We start from the raw sequence: 15,726 nt of genomic DNA, 5'->3' as shown, positions 1-15,726 counted from the left end.
CTTACTAAAGAATCTCCCTTCCATTTTTTTAAAAGTATTTATTTTTATTTGGAGGATAATTGCTTTACAATGTTGTGTTGGTTTCTCCCATACATCAACATGAATCAGCCATAGGTATACATATGTCCCCTCCCTCGTGAAGCTCCCTCCCATGACCTACCCTATCCTACCCCTCTAGGTTCTCATAGAGCGCTAGGCTGAGTTCCCTGTGTTATACAGCAACTTCCCATTAGCTATCTATTTTACATATAGGAGTACGTCAAGGCTGTATATTGTCACCCTGCTTATTTAACTTATATGCAGAGTACATCATGAAAAACGCTGGGCTGGAGGAAGCATAAGCTGGAATCAAGATTGCCGGGAGAAATATCAATAACCTCAGATATGCAGATGACACCACCCTTATGGCAGAAAGCGAAGAAGAACTAAAGAGCCTCTTGATGAAAGTGAAAGACGAGAGTGAAAAAGTTGACTTAAAGCTTAACATTAAGAAAGCTAAGATCATGTATGGATGTGAGAGTTGGACTATAAAGAAAGCTGAGTGCCGAAGAATTGATGCTTTTGAATTGTGGTGTTGGAGAAGACTCTTGAGAGTCCCTTGGACTGCAAGAAGATCCAACCAGTCCATCCTAAAGGAGATCAGTCCTGGGTGTTCATTGGAAGGAGTGATGTTGAAGCTGAAACTCCAATACTTTGGCCACCTCATGCAAAGAGTTGACTCATTGGAAAAGACCCTAATGCCGGGAAGGATTGGGGGCAGGAGGAGAAGGGGACGACAGAGAATGGGATGGCTGGATGGCATCACCGACTCAATGAACATGGGTTTGGGTAGATTCCAGGAGTTGGTGATAGACAGGGAGGCCTGGCGCGCTGCGATTCATGGGGTCTCAAAGAGTCGGACACGACTGAGCGACTGAACTGAACTGAACTGAACTGAATGTATATATGGCAATGCTACTCTTAAAACTTCTCTCTTAAAGGGAAATCTGAGCAGCACCTCTCCATGACTTCCATACCCATGAATCACATTAGCATCAAAACTCAAAAAAAGCAGGGACAGATGAATCCTATCTTGGATATCTGGTCACCCTGCTCTCCTCCTGTCTCCCCCCACCCACTATAGCCAATTAACAAGAACCACTAACTTGAGTTACAGTTCAAAGAGTTTTCCTTCATCTCCTAAAATTCTAAGACACCTGGCAAAAGTTAGTTTGACCCAATTCGGTTTCTTTCAGCTACCCCATGTGGTCCAAAACCTATCTTTCGCAATTTGCAGCATGCTGACTCAACTTGTCAGAGACGGAAGCCTCTTGGCAGAAATGAGAAGTCTTACCTCTCAGATCTGTATGGAAAGGGAAATTGATTCACTGATGTTTTCATTCGTTTTTCTTTTTGTGGTGCTGCTTTTAAGTGCTGGAGAATGTTGGGGTTTTTATGACTCAAAAGCATAAATCTTTTTCTAAGGTGAAGGATTAATTTTCACAATGGAAGAGAGTTAGTCTCTTGTTTTACACTTTAAGTGTGAGAATTGATTACACAGAAGCAGTTGAATCCAAAATATCACATTTAGAAGAAGGACAGAAGCATAAATTAACCCACAGACCAAAAGTTAGTTTCTGAACACCACTCTGTAGGTAAACACAGCTTTGCAAGGAGCTTTTCAAAATCATTAGGCCACTCATGTTCAGATGACCTGTCATGCAAATCATCTGTTCATTTATTTTGACCAACATGTTCACAGCTCCTTCTCATACTCCATGTCTCTGGGTCTGGATAATAAGATTATCTTCATGTGAGAGATAAATTGGAGACTGACAGTTTATCACAGGCTCAAAGGGACATGAAATTCTACCCTCAGATTGACAATTGGTTTCTCCCAGAGTTTCAACTTTTTCAGATGCAAATTCCTGCAGTATTCCACAGTGGACCTCTTTGGCTGTAGCACACATAGGTACCCAAGGAGTGGATGAAATGCAACTGATGCATGAGAGATGGCCAAGATTAAGTGGAGAAGGGATGGTGGAAGTGGGTGTTGATGGAGGTTGGAAACCCTTGCAGAGAATCTATTCTATGTGTTATGTCTCCTGCTGCCCCTCTAAGCTGAGTTTGCTGGGAAAATCATATCAACAGAAAAGAAAGGATAGATAAGATTTGCTTAATGTCTTTTAAATCTACTTCTTCTTTTGTGTGGTACCTAAATGGAGTTTTTTAAATTTAATTTTTATTATTTTTTAACACCAAGAACATTTTGTATTGAGGTATAGCCAATTAACAATGCTGTGATAGTTTCAGGTGAACAGTGAAGGGACTCAGCCTTACATGTACGTGTGTTAATTCTCCCCCAAACCCCTCTTCCATGCAGGCTGGCACATAACATTGAGCAGAGTTCCATGTGCTATACAAGAGGTTTTTGTTGGTTATCCATCAAATCCACTTCTTGACTTCTCATAAGCTGTTTTCATTTTTTTAAGATCAAAGTATATAATCCTGTCCTTTGCTTGCTACTGATTTCATTTTCAATGATAGCATGGTAGAAATCAACGGTTTGCAATGATTTTCAAAATTACTTTTAGGAATAGAACTTCTGCTTCAAAAGAAATATAAAATAAAGTGAAAACAGAGCTTCTCCTTTAAGCACGTCCTCTAACCCTAAGATTCTATGGGACATGATTTGAAAATCATTGTAAAGTGAAAAGAAGTTTTAAGTAGGAGTTTAGGTCTCGAGCAGAGATGATTCTGGTTTGAGTCCACTTACTATTTAATTTTGTAACCTTGAGTAAATAATGATAACAATAATAGCAATAATGGTAATAATGTAGTGAGTACTCTATAAATGGTTGTTATTATAATTAGTAATAATAATTATAAAGATCATTTATAGGGCCTGCTCCATGTGCCAAGCACTGAGCTCAATTATGTAACATGCATTATTTCCTTTAAATACAACAAGTCTAAGAGGTTTTTGGTGAGGCGACTAGAATAGAGAGAGAGAGGTTAAGTCATTTGCTGAAGCCATATAGCAACTGATGAGCAGAGAGGGGACACAGATGCAGGAATATCTGATTTCAGAGCCAGGGCTCCAAGCCCCATAGGTGTGCAGTTTTATAGCCTCAAGGCCCTAATCTGTAAATATAGAGATTGGATTAAGCGATCACTAAGGGTTTCAAAAAAACCTTATTACCATTACAAAGAACAGAATTGCAGCTTCTACCTATTATTATGATCATCTGCTAGAAACCTACTTCTCATCTCTCTTTATAGAATGACATGCTTTATCCTTTGTTCTAAAGCCCTCTGGTATAAAACATCAAACCCATTACAATTCTACCCAGTTCACACATTTTAATTGGCATCACCAGTAACTTTACTGTCTCTCTTCAACCCTCCTCCCTTTTTTTCTTTTATCTTCTTTGGCAGAGAACCTGGCATTTTTATGACTTAACTGAGTCACTTGATGATTGTTCATGTAATACTAGCTTGATACAAAGGGAGGGTGGTGGTGTGGTTATTTTCCTAGCTCTGTCAGCTGAGAGTCCCTAGAAGCATGACACCCCTATAGCAGTGAAAGGAACCCATCACTAGATCTTGGTTTCCAAACACCCTTCTCCACCAAAGTGAGGCCATGGCTGTGTTTATGACTTTGATGGGTGCTGCCCACCCTTTAGGTGTTGGAGTGTCACCGTGACCACGTAGACAGAGGGCACTGGGCATGGGATTGGTGGACTGATTCATAACTTACCAGCTCAGTGAACCTGAGCAAGTCAGATTATCTATGAGGGGGTCAGTATTTTTTATCATGAAATAGGGAGATCTGACATGCTTCTTGCACTCCATTCTCCACTCTGGAACCAGGCATTTTTACTCAAAAGTAAATCTGACCCAGGTCACTTCTTTGTTTCCACCTGTTCGTTGGCTCCATGTTGCTCCCAGGGTGAAGCCCACCTTCTGTAACACGATATGAAATAGTCCCTGCTCACCTTTCTTTTGCTCTTGTCCCACCCTCCATATGCTCTTGGATGCAAACTTACTGACTTGAAATTCTTTATGTGCTGTGCTCTCTCATCTCCACATCTTTGCTTTTGTCTCCTCTTATAATCTATAACCTCCTCTTCTTTTTGCCTGTCTATGTTTTTCTTATCTCAACTGGATGTTATTTCTTCCAGAATGCTTTCCCTGGGCCCAAAATTTAATCAAATGCTTCCTATATGTGTCTCTTTGGCCTATCTGCGTGTGTATATTTGCTTAGTCACGTTCAACTTTTTGCGACCCTATGGACTGTTGCCCACCAGGCTTCTCTGTCCATGGAATTTTCCTGGCAAGAATACTGGAGCCACAGGGGGAAGCCCTTAGCCTATATTGTATTGTAATTACCTGTACTAGTCTGTCTTACTAGTCTCTAAGCAATTAGAAGCTATGCCTTAGTCATTGCCATATCCCTAGGGCCTAACACAAGCCCAGCACCTTGTTCTGGACTCAAATATTTGTTAAATGAATTAGTGAATCTTTTCATTTTCTCTGACCCTCCATCTATTATGTGAGAATAATATGTGTTCCTGGATTGTGATGAGGATTGCCAGAGACAGGATATGAGAATGAGCTTTGGTAACAGGAGCCACTGTCCCTGCATGAGATGGGAGGGGAGACTTGCTTTCTTCTTGGTACGCAATTTCCTCTAATCCTGGTTGGCAAACTGACTCATAGACCAAATTCAGACCACTTCTTGTTTCTGTATTACTGTCAAGTTAAGAATGATTTTTTAAATTGTTAATTGGCTAGATAAAATCAAATCAAGAAGAATATGTCATGACACATGGAAATCGTATGAGATGCCAATATCAGAGTCCTTGAGTGGTTTTATTGAGATTCATGTCCCAGTAATAACTGTGGCCATGTCTGCACTACAGTGGCAGAGTTTAGTAGCTATGATAGAGACCTACTGGCCCACAAAACCCAAAATATTTACCCTCTAGTCTTTAATAGGAAAAGTTTGCCAATCTCTAAACCTAAAACTTCTTCTGTCCCCTCACTGCCGAATTCCTGCTCTGGGCTTGGGTTCTACTTTAATGTCTCAACCTTTTGTTTTTCAGTCACCCAGTACTGTCTAACTCTTTGAGACCCCATGGACTGCTGTACCCCAGGCCTCCCTATTCCTCACCACCTCCTGCAGTTTGCCCAAGTTCATGTCTATTGCATTAGTGGTGCCATCCAGCCATCTCATTCTCTTTCTCTGATGTCCTCTTTCCCTTCTGCCCTCAATCTTTCCCAACATCAGGGCCTTTTCTAGTGAGTCAGCTGTTAACATCAGGTGGCCAAAGTATTGGAGCTTCAGCTTCAGCATCAGTCCTTACAATGAATATTCAGGGTTGATTTCCTTTAGGATTGACTTGTTTGATCTTCTTTCTGTCCAAGGGACTCACAGGAGTCTTCTCCAGCACCACAGTTCAAAGGTCCAGCTCTTACAACCATACATGACCATTGACCAAATGTCTCAACCTTAGAGACATTTAATATTTCATCAGAGCTCTAGAGAGCTCTAGAGAGAAAGAGTTGTTTCTTTTTATCCCCAAACAACCATATGAGTATCTATGTAGAACACAGCAGGAGGTTTCCACAAAGATATTTCATGTTTGGGCATGTATGATGTAGGGGATTTAGGAACAAAATTACTGGGTCCCCCTATAAACTATCTCCTTACTCGGGTTATTTACTAAATAAAGGAAGGGCTCCTTCTGGTTTTTTCAATTAATATCTGAGACTGAAATTTGTTCAGATGTGTATTTTTTTTATTCTGTGTGGGCTTCCTTTTTATTTCATTTTTAAGAAGAAATTAATGGAAAGGAGCTAAAAGCCAAAGCAGTTCCCATTTTAAAAATGAGGAGCTCAACAAAACAAAACAAAATTTAAAAAAAGAAATAAAAGAAAAGAAAAAAATGAGGGTCTCCAGGACATTGAAATTAGATTCAGTTACATGGCTGGAAGTGAAGGGAGAGAGAAAGAAGAGAGGGAGGGGGAGAGAAGAGAGCTGGAGAAAGTGACCAAGAAGTGCAGTGGTCATCTGACAAAAAGATGAGTGAGCTAGAAATCCAGTTCAGGAAGCTGGGAGTCCAGAAAGATGAAAGGAGAATACCTCAGGAGTCACTGGCTCTGTGAGGACATTTTTGTGGTAGTTAAATTGCTTCCTGCAGAATCTCTGTAGCTGTTTGGCTTCTGAGTCTCTCCTGTTCAGTCTCCCCTGTCTGTGTGGTATCCCTGTGGTTGTACGTGAGAGAGAAAACTTAAAACCGTCTGTTACGCAGAGGACCATGGTGTACCACTTTCCAGAGAAGAATCCAGGGACTGCCTGTACCCTGAGCTGCATTTCTGAGCTCCTGGGAGGATGTAACAAACAAGTTGTGAGGGTACAAAGATTCATGAGGAGACCCTGCAACACTGTGAAATACTTCTGACATCTTGGTGGCTCTATTTGGCGCTATACCATACTTTATGCGGAAAGCAATTTTTTTGACAATGTTGTAGACTGGTTTAACCACTAAACCCACCAAATCCTCCCCTCTCCGCCTTCTAAAATTGCTCTGATGAAATAAAAAAACCCCAACAAACACAATATTCCAGGATGATGGAAAAGCAAAGACTGAGGGTTAGAGGCAATGATATAAAGTACCTATAGGAGCTCTCAGTTTGACCAAGTTCATAACACATGCAGTGTGTGTAAATTCACAATTTACAGGCAATGCTCGATGTAGAGTTTTCTGTAGCTAACTCTTCTGAAAATTAGAGGAACTTTTCAAGCTACAGATTCAGATTATTTTCTCCCCCTGGTTTCAAGGAAATTCTCTTGCATCATATGTTTGGCTTCATTTACTGTTTATTTGTTGGGTTTGCCACCTCAGGGACATCAGCTATCCTCATGTTGGATCATATTTGTTTCCTTCCATATCTATTAGTTCATCTCTAAATGTTCTGATTTTCTTCTTTAACTTTATTCATCAGGAATGGCTCGTCTTTCGTCTATACCAGTAATTTGATTTAAAGCAACAATTATGGTGTTTCTTATTGTTTCTGTATTATTTATTAACTCCTTAGTCCTGTTGTTTGAGGCCTCTATTTGTTTCTTCAAGTATTCAATCACTTTTTCCATTTTGGTATGTTGCTGTTATTATCAGGCATTTGAATCTTTGTTTTGTCCAGACCACGTTCTTAAGCTAGTCCCTAGTGATGGTGAAAGTGATGGTTGCTCAGTTGTCTGACTCTTTGCGACCCTATGGACTATAGCCTGTCAAGCTCCTCTGTCCATGGAATTCTCCAGGCAACAATACTGTAGTGGGTAGCCACTCACTTCTCCAGGGGATTTTCCTTGTCCAGAGATTAAACCTGGGTTTCCTGCATTGCAGGCAGATTCTTTACCATCTGAGCTAGTCCATAGTGTGAAGCAATTTTTCTTCTGATCCTTGATGGTTTTTTATTGTTTAGTACTTTGTCTTTGCTTTCTTTTTTCCTTACCATATAATATTTAATTTCCAGGCCATTTCTTTTTATCTTGCTCATGCTATGTGGTTCTATTCAGGCATTCTGTTTACTCTGATGCAGTGAGATTAACGTCTTGATTTTTTTTTTCACATTATATAAAACCATTTGCTCTTCCTAGCTATATGTTGACGGCTGTATCCATGTGTTCTATATTCTTTTCTATAACACAAGAGAATGACAACAGAAGGAGAGAGTCCAGCTGGGATATTTTCAGTCTTTGCCAGATAATCTAGGCCTTGCTCATTACTTTGAGATTTTATTAATGGTTCTGTGTCAGGGTCTGCTTGATGGACAAGCTCCTCTCCTTTGGGAATGTAGCCTTGGCCCCTGGACTGTATAACTGTGGAGCTTTTTTTAAAATACGCTCTGTCCCTACGTTACTCGCTTTTTCCTCAACAGTCTTCCCATCGCCACCCCCATTAGTCAGTTTGAAAGGGGAAAAGATAATGACTGGGTTGGTTTCTTTCCAGGTTTGATTTGATAAGCTCAGAAATACAATTTCTGGGACTCTGGGCAAAGCTGTGTTACCTCTCCATTCCATTTCACAAGCATTTGTGTCTTTCCTTATTTGCCAGTTTTTGAAGTTTATAACATTAACCTAGCTTTTCCTTGTATTGTGGCTGTTAATATTTTCACCCCTAGCTTTTAATTTTTTCTCTCTCTCTTATTATGTTAGATACTTAGAAGGGAAATATTGTGACTCGATTGCAATCTATAATCTTAAAGCTAAGACAGGATTAAAAATTATATTCAAGATACAACAGATGAGTTAGATGTAAATTCTATATTATAAGCTGTTGAAATAGAGGAAGTTGAGAAGAGATATATGATAATTTGAAATTATAGGAGAGGAAACCCAAGATAATAAAAAAGAAGAGCAGAGAAGAGCAGGGGAAATAAAAGAAAAAGGAAATCTAATTAGTTTGGAATATTGCAAAGTAGTGATAAACTGCTCTGGTGGGCAATCTTGTCTCTTTGGACTGAGGGCACTGATGCTGGAAGTGCATGGTCACTGTTCTTTGAAATTTTTGTAAGCTTTTCAACCTTTGAAAAGCAGTCTTTCCTGTTCTGGAAAATAGCTTAGCTGTTTTTATTTTCAAACTGTAAAGTTTATGTTTGAAATAAAGTCTTATTTTCCTATATAATATTGAAATCTTAACAGATGCTTAAAGCAATTACTCAGGTTTTAAAATTTATTTTGTAATCTGAGAATTGTTGACCTATGTGCTAACTGTCCTGCAAGTTCCTGTCATCCTGCCTCATAGACTACAGCATTAAAGAGTATTAAAGGAAAGAGAACATGCGAACATTGGGATGGGTAAGAGGTTAGGGTAAAAATGGAATCAGAATCAGGGAGAAAAGTGGGCCCAGAGATCTTATTTGAAAGCCTGGGTTTATTGGCTTATCTGGAATCCTCTCTCTTGGTGAGCTCTGAGGTTCATTTTTGTCTCCCTGTCCCCTTGAAATGCTGGAAGGTCTGCTTAACTTCTCAGTTTCTCTATGAATGCTTATAAATTGGCAAATGTCTTGGAGTAAAAGAATCACTGATTGTCTGGCTAACTTCAGTGTCCTTCTCTTCTGTCTAGAATCTTGACCCTTTAAATCCTGGCTATTTTGATAGTAGATCTCTGATGCCTTCTGACTGGAGGGGAAGCAGAAAAAGGATAAGCACTCAAGACTTAGTTCTTAAGAGAGGGTGCTAGACTAGGCTTGCCAGAAAAAACACGTGCAATATTTGAGCTATATTGATGCTAAACATTTTTTTTTTGATTGGTTATCTGAAATTCAAATATAAATGGGTATCCTGTGTTTTATTTGCTAAATCTGTCAACCCTATGCTAGGTCAAAAGGGCTAACATACTAGAGTGTGGGATTTGTGGAGAGTATCTCTTTAGATTTATATATAGATGAGACAGATATAGATAGTTGGTAAGGAGTTTGTTATTTGTATGTGCTTAGTCTCTCAGTGGTGTCCCACTCTTTGTGACCCAATGTACTGCAGCCCATCAGGCTCCTCTGTCCATGGGGATTCTCCATGCAAGAATACTGGAGTGGGTTGCCATGCCCTCCTCCAGGGGATCTTCCCAACCCAGGGACTGAACCCAGGTCTCTCACATTGCAGGCAGGTTCTTTACCGTCTGAGCCACCAGGGAAGCCGTTAAAGATAAATATATATGTGTGTGTGTATATATGTACATTTAGGGGCTGCATTCATAGACCAGTTTGGTGCATAGAATTGGTCCAAACTGGGTCTTCAGTTGCTGTATCATAATTTTGAATTTATGTGGGCATCTTGCTCTCCTCTTTTTATGAATCTATTAAAATTTCCCCCAAGTAATCTTTTTCAGGTTTGTGCTAGGAAAGAACATCAGTGTGAGTTCAGAAACACAGGAGTGGATTGAACTCTGACAGTGTAATGAGCAAAATTCATTTAATTGGCTCAAGAACCTTTCATGAAAATTAAGGAATAAATAACTTGGACTAGATCTTTCCCTAGCAAAATACTCTATCAGTTAACTTGTTCTTGAATTGTGTCTATGTCTGTTTTAGAAACAGAGGGCTGGGCAAACAGCTCAGTGATTTCTGAAGGTCTTATCACTTACCACAGCTTTCTGGGCAGCAGAATTAACAAAGGAATTCAGAGGGGAAGTGTTGATCAGATCTTACAGTGAGAACAAACATGTCTTGAAAGAAGCTTCTGCCAGTGTCAGGGCCATATCAACTATCATCATCACAAAGGCCTTGAGCTTGATTTATGAGTTAGTACAAATCAGATTTTATTTTTAAGCACACTTTCAAGAAAACTTGCAGGAATTCCTTTGTGAAATAGAGAATCTTGTGTGATGCAAACCATTCCAAATTTGGAGAATGCAATAAGAGAATGTCAATGGCCTGCCAAAATCAAGTTAAAATCTGAATCAGGAATTGTGTAGTTGGCCCTTTAGTGAGGGGACTGATTTGTTTAACAACAACAACAACAAAAAATCAGTGACTTAGGTAGAAACATTTACTGTACTGGAAGGCAACTTCTAGTATCAGCAGTTAATCTCTGGCCTGGGCTAACTTTATCACTGTATTTGAGTGAAGACCAGGTAATTGATCATTGGCAAACTGATGGCATCTGTAAGTGAAAAGAATTTAGAGCAGCGGTTTTCAAACTGTTACTGCACATTGGAGTCTCTTGTAGAATTTTTAAAAGCCCGATGTCTGGGGACTTTTAAAACTGTACTAATTAAATCTGAACATTGGAGCCTGGGTCCCCAAGCATCAGTAGTTTTGATCATTCCCCAGGTAACTGTAATGTTCAGCCATCCTTGAGAACCAGCGGGTTCAAGCAGAGCTGAGTGCTTGCTCTCTCCTGTGATTTCCTTGTTGATACCTTGAAGTCCCCCGAAGCCATTGGATCATCATCTCACTGGCAGGAGTTTGTACCAGAAAGACCAGCCTCCCTGCAGGCCAGTCTCTGAGGGGCATGCTTTTTCATGGGGAAAAAGCATTAAATATTAGGTGGGTAATTTCACAGTCTGTAGGGCTTTTTTTTCCTATTTTGTAAGTGATTTTTTTTTTTTTTAGTGAGAACTCAGGGTGGAGATGAGGAGGTGCTAATGCAAGCCACAGGGAGAAGCAGGTCAGCTTTCCCTGGCTTTCAGAGAAGATGAAGGGAAGTGCTTGTTTCAGCAGCTGCTGAATCTCATAGAAGGAGTAGATGGAGCCATGTTTCTTGAAGGCTCATTCTCAAAGATACCCTTGAAGAATGTAAGAGACCAGATGGACTGAAACTGGGTTTTGTTTTTTTTTTGGATCCTAAGGGAAATGTAAAATCTAGCAGCTATTCTGGAATCAGTGTTTCTAAGGAAAGAGAAAATTTGGCTATGACACTATCTTTGTGTTCTTAAGAAATACTTGAGAAGACACAAATTGACTCTGAGTATTCATCTGTCTTCCCGAGTCTTCCTGAGGATAGAGATCCTTCTTGGAGGCACTCCATTAATCTGCTGATAGAAGAACTCCTTATGGACCCCTCCCTTTTACAAATCGGATTTTCTTCTAAGCCTATTTATTTTTTCATGAATTTTAGAGGTATTTTCCTATAAGTAATGCTCTCTATCACACAGGACTATCTCTTATAGAACCTAACTAGCCTCCACTTATAGCAGGAACATGGGATCCATCACGTATTGCCTCCAGTTTCTGAATTTTTTTTATGAAAACTACTCTTTCCTCCTTAAGGAGAAGGACTATGCTTTATACATCTTCTGTATCTTTCATGAGTTTTAGAAAACAGCACATAGTTCTCAATAACTGTTTGCTTTTCTTGATTCTCTGTATTTCAACTTTTAAAAGAGCATAGTATGTCAATTTATTAAAAGAAAAAATTTCCCAGTTCAATTGAAATCCCTCTTTTGTACCAAACTATATTTAATGTCCTATATATTTCTAAACTCTGTATAATTTAAAGCATGGTTCTTATTCTGGAATATATATATAGTCTTAAAGGATATGTGAACTTTATATACACATACATATATGTATATATAAAGTATTATATAATACTTTATATGTATATATATATACATGTTTATATATATTTACATACTGATACATATACATCAATATATTGTGTGTGTGCATTTTTGCAGAGAGGTTGCCTCTGGCTTTCACTAATTTAACCAAAGGACTTATGACTCTCCTCTCGCTTACTTTCCTCCCCCAAAGTTAAAAATTACTGATTTAAAGGGACCCAGAAATAAATATCCAAAATATGAATTTACATAGCTCTGCCCTCAATATTCCTCCCTAGTCAATGAACATTATCATTCCTCCTGCTCTCCTAGAACCTGTTCTTCTGACCAAGCAAGTAGATGAACAGCTGTTGTAGATCCAGGTCAAAGCAAAGCTGGTTTCAAATTCTGAAGGAGACCCACAGTTAGATTATGACCAGGGAGGGGTCAGGGCAGGTGGACAAACCCTGCTTCTGAGTGAGGCCAAGGCAAAAGGGGGGAGCTGGTGTCTCCCCTTCTCTTCCTGGTTTCCCCAAGCACAGAGATGACTGCTGACTGTGTCAGGCTGTCATAGAGGTCAATGGGAGGCAGGATTGTGGGGCTAGAGGTGGCTGAGGGCACCATAAACCCTGAGGAGCTGGGTGTTGAGCCACAGAAATCAGATCTTCTGAGGAGCCACAGCAGCAGCCCTCTTGTGTGTCCATGTGAGAAGGCTGTTACCAGGAGGCCCAGATGGTATTCCCTGAAGTGCTCAGTTGAATCGCCTGTCTGATTCAGCAGCACTGTGGGGTGGGAGTGGCAGATATGTGGGCCTTACCCTTTTTCAGCCTGCAGTGACCTCCCTTTCCTGCTACTGTTGCCTTACCATTGGCTGCCCAGTCTTTTCCTTTGCATCTCACAGGCTTTCACCCTGTCCTTTTCATAGTCACATCATCTGGGCCATCTCATAGTCATAGCTTCTTGGTGACATCAGCTTTTCTGTAAGTTTTTTTTTGTCTTTTCTTTTGTTCAGCTACATCTGTCCTTGTCACTTGCTATGTTGAGAGTGTTTTGGACAACTTTGCGTAATGAATTAAGCAAAAGCTCCCCAGGCAATCCAAGGAAGTTCAGTGGAATGTCAGGAGTTTATCTGAGCTGATCTGCAGGCATAAGAAAGGATCTGCTGGGACCAATGAGCAAGGGCCAGAGCACAGATGCCAAGAGGCAGATAGGAGGAGGGAGGAGCCGCTCCAGAGAAACACAGAGTTGGCCAAGAGCCCACAGGGCCCTGAGCCCACCTGCTCAGTGGTTGTCATATGATCAGAGGGGAGGACTAGGCCACCATTACATTCTAAACAATTTAAGGATTCCAAGCAAGAAAATAAGCACAATGGATGTCAATTCAAGAATTCCTTTCATTTTGAATAAAATATAGAAAAAAGATTGTATTTGAAAAAAATCCTTCCAGTCCTAGGATTCTGGGAAAATCTGTTTTACAAATGTCCTCTAAAAAATTTCCACATCACTCAGAAAATAGTATGTTTTTTGCCCAAAAAACATTCAATCTTTCCTTATCAGCAAGTTTGTGCTGGCAGGAAAAGTCATTCTATGCTTTCCTCTAAAGATGTACGGGGTTATGGGCCTAGGAACAGATGTTTGAGGTTTACACTACCCCTACTCAAGCCTGATTTCTTTTAAAATAACATCTTTTAGGCACCTTCTAATATGCACTGACTGCATTTTTTGCTAGCAGCCCCTCTGCTTAACACAGAGGCTCAACACATTTGCTAGGTGGTTCCAGGTTCACAGACACCACCAGGCAGATAGGAGGAGGGAGGAGCTGACCCAGGGAAACACAGGGCTGGCCAAGAACAATCCAGGGATGCTTGGATTTTTGTAAAATTGTGGTCTTTGGTTAAGGCTGAACCTGGGCTGACTGCCCGAATGATGTGTGGGGAGTTAAATCTCCCCAAGCCTGGTCTTGGTATGTTTGCTCTGATAAACTCTTGTCATTTCTGGTAAAAAGGCGGTGCATGTTCTTTCTCTCCCAGGCTGGATTCCTGGAGCTAAATCAGGTTTGCTGAGGTTAGCAATGTCTCTTCTTCCCCGTGTAAAATAAAAACAAGGACAGGTGGTTGCAAAAAATGACCCAGTGAGTAAATTTAAAGCACCTGTGAAAACTCAAAGTCAATATTTTCTTTAAAGTGAAGGAAAAGAGGTGTACACAATTGTAGGTTATGTGACTCAGCTGCCATAGCAGAGATGACTTAGATATCATCAATGACAGGCTTCTTTAGCAGCTGAGTGTGTCCTTGGGGTCACAAAGTTGGTCAGTGCCCTCTGCCAACTTGTTATTAACAAGATATCCCAGTATTTCAAGAGTTTCCCTTGTGGCTCAGACAATAAAGAATCTGCCTGCAATGCAGGAGACCTGGGTTTGATCCCTGAGTCAGAAAGATCTCCTGGAGAAGGGAATGGCAACCCACTCCCGTGTTCTTGCCTGGAGAATTCCTTGGACAGAGGAGCCTGGTGGGCTTCAGTCCATAGGGTCACAAAGAGTTGGACAATTTCACTCCCCAGTATTAAAAAAAACAAAACTGTTGTCCTTTTGTCTCAAGGAAAACAATGATAATATCGCTTACGCTTTTTTTTTTTTGTAAGACTTTTTTATCGCTTACGCTTTTTAAAGGATAGCTGTGTACCTGGCACCGAACTAAATGTTTTGTATGGATCATCTTTTTAATCCTCACAATAATCCTGTGAAGTAACTATCAATACTATTATATTCAAGCTTAGATAATAAAAATTAGGCTTAGAGAGGAGAATTACTTTGCCCACAGTCATAAGGTTAGTGATTGACTCAACCTATGGGTGTTCTGACAATCTTCATCAGGTGAGTGGAACTCATCTTCTAAATTTATTTTCTTTTTCCTTCCTAGGTATTTCTGTGACTTGTCAACCATAATTTATTATTTCTCAACCATGGGCAGCTCTTCCGCAGTCAGTGGTGTTGGCCCCATTTGATGGGAGCTCAGCTGGGGCACTTCAGTTCTCCTCCACGTGGTTTCTCTCTGCGTGGCTTCTCTCATCCTCCATGGCTTCTTCAGGTGGCCTCTTTCCAGCAGGATAGTCTAGACTTTCTCACAACACGGAAGCTGTGATCCAAGAAGGAGTGTTTGAACACAACAAACCTAACTGTTAAGATGGTTATGAAGCTTCTGCTTGTGTCACTGGCCAAGTCAAATCACATGATCAAGATCAACTTCTGTGTGCAAAAGGGGACTTTACAAGGGAGTGAATACCAGGGAGTACCACTGGATAAGGAGGACACAATGTAACAACCTATCACACCAGTAATAATAATAATAGTAGTGATATCTGTCATTTACTGAGCACGTACCATGTCAATGTGATTTCTCTTTCATCATCATAGTAACATAGCCTATCTTGATATCTTTATTATTTCACAAGAAAGGTAATGAAGGCTCAGTGACTCTAACCTGTTAAGATGACAAGAGTGAATTCAAACACTGGTCTTTCTATTTTCAGGATCCCAGTATAAATAGATGGGGCTTCCCAAGTGGCACAGTAGTAAAGAATCCACCTGCCAATGCAGGAGACATGGGTTTGATCCCTGGGCCAGGAAGATCCCCTGGAAAAGGAAATGGCAACCCACTCCAGTATTTTTGCCTGGAAAATTCTATAGACAGAGGAGCCT

At 40.3% G+C, this 15,726-nt stretch overlaps 1 long non-coding RNA gene across 1 annotated transcript in view; it reads left to right on the top strand.

Moving 5' to 3' along the window:
• The window catches only part of LOC145547220 (uncharacterized), a 140,159-nt gene extending 124,767 nt beyond the window's left edge, over positions 1 to 15,392 (top strand). Inside the window, exon 4 of the long non-coding RNA XR_014083650.1 lies at positions 14,948 to 15,392. This is a non-coding gene — a long non-coding RNA (uncharacterized LOC145547220). The remainder of the gene's footprint in view (positions 1 to 14,947) is intronic.
• Positions 15,393 to 15,726: the final 334 nt, after the last annotated feature.

This window comes from Giraffa tippelskirchi, chromosome 4, assembly GCF_054371585.1.
Source record: "Giraffa tippelskirchi isolate mGirTip1 chromosome 4, T2T-mGirTip1v1.2.pri, whole genome shotgun sequence".
NCBI classification, from domain to species: domain Eukaryota; kingdom Metazoa; phylum Chordata; class Mammalia; order Artiodactyla; family Giraffidae; genus Giraffa; species Giraffa tippelskirchi.
Note: the sequence above shows the minus strand (reverse complement) of the source record. Positions and strands in the feature narration are given on the sequence as shown.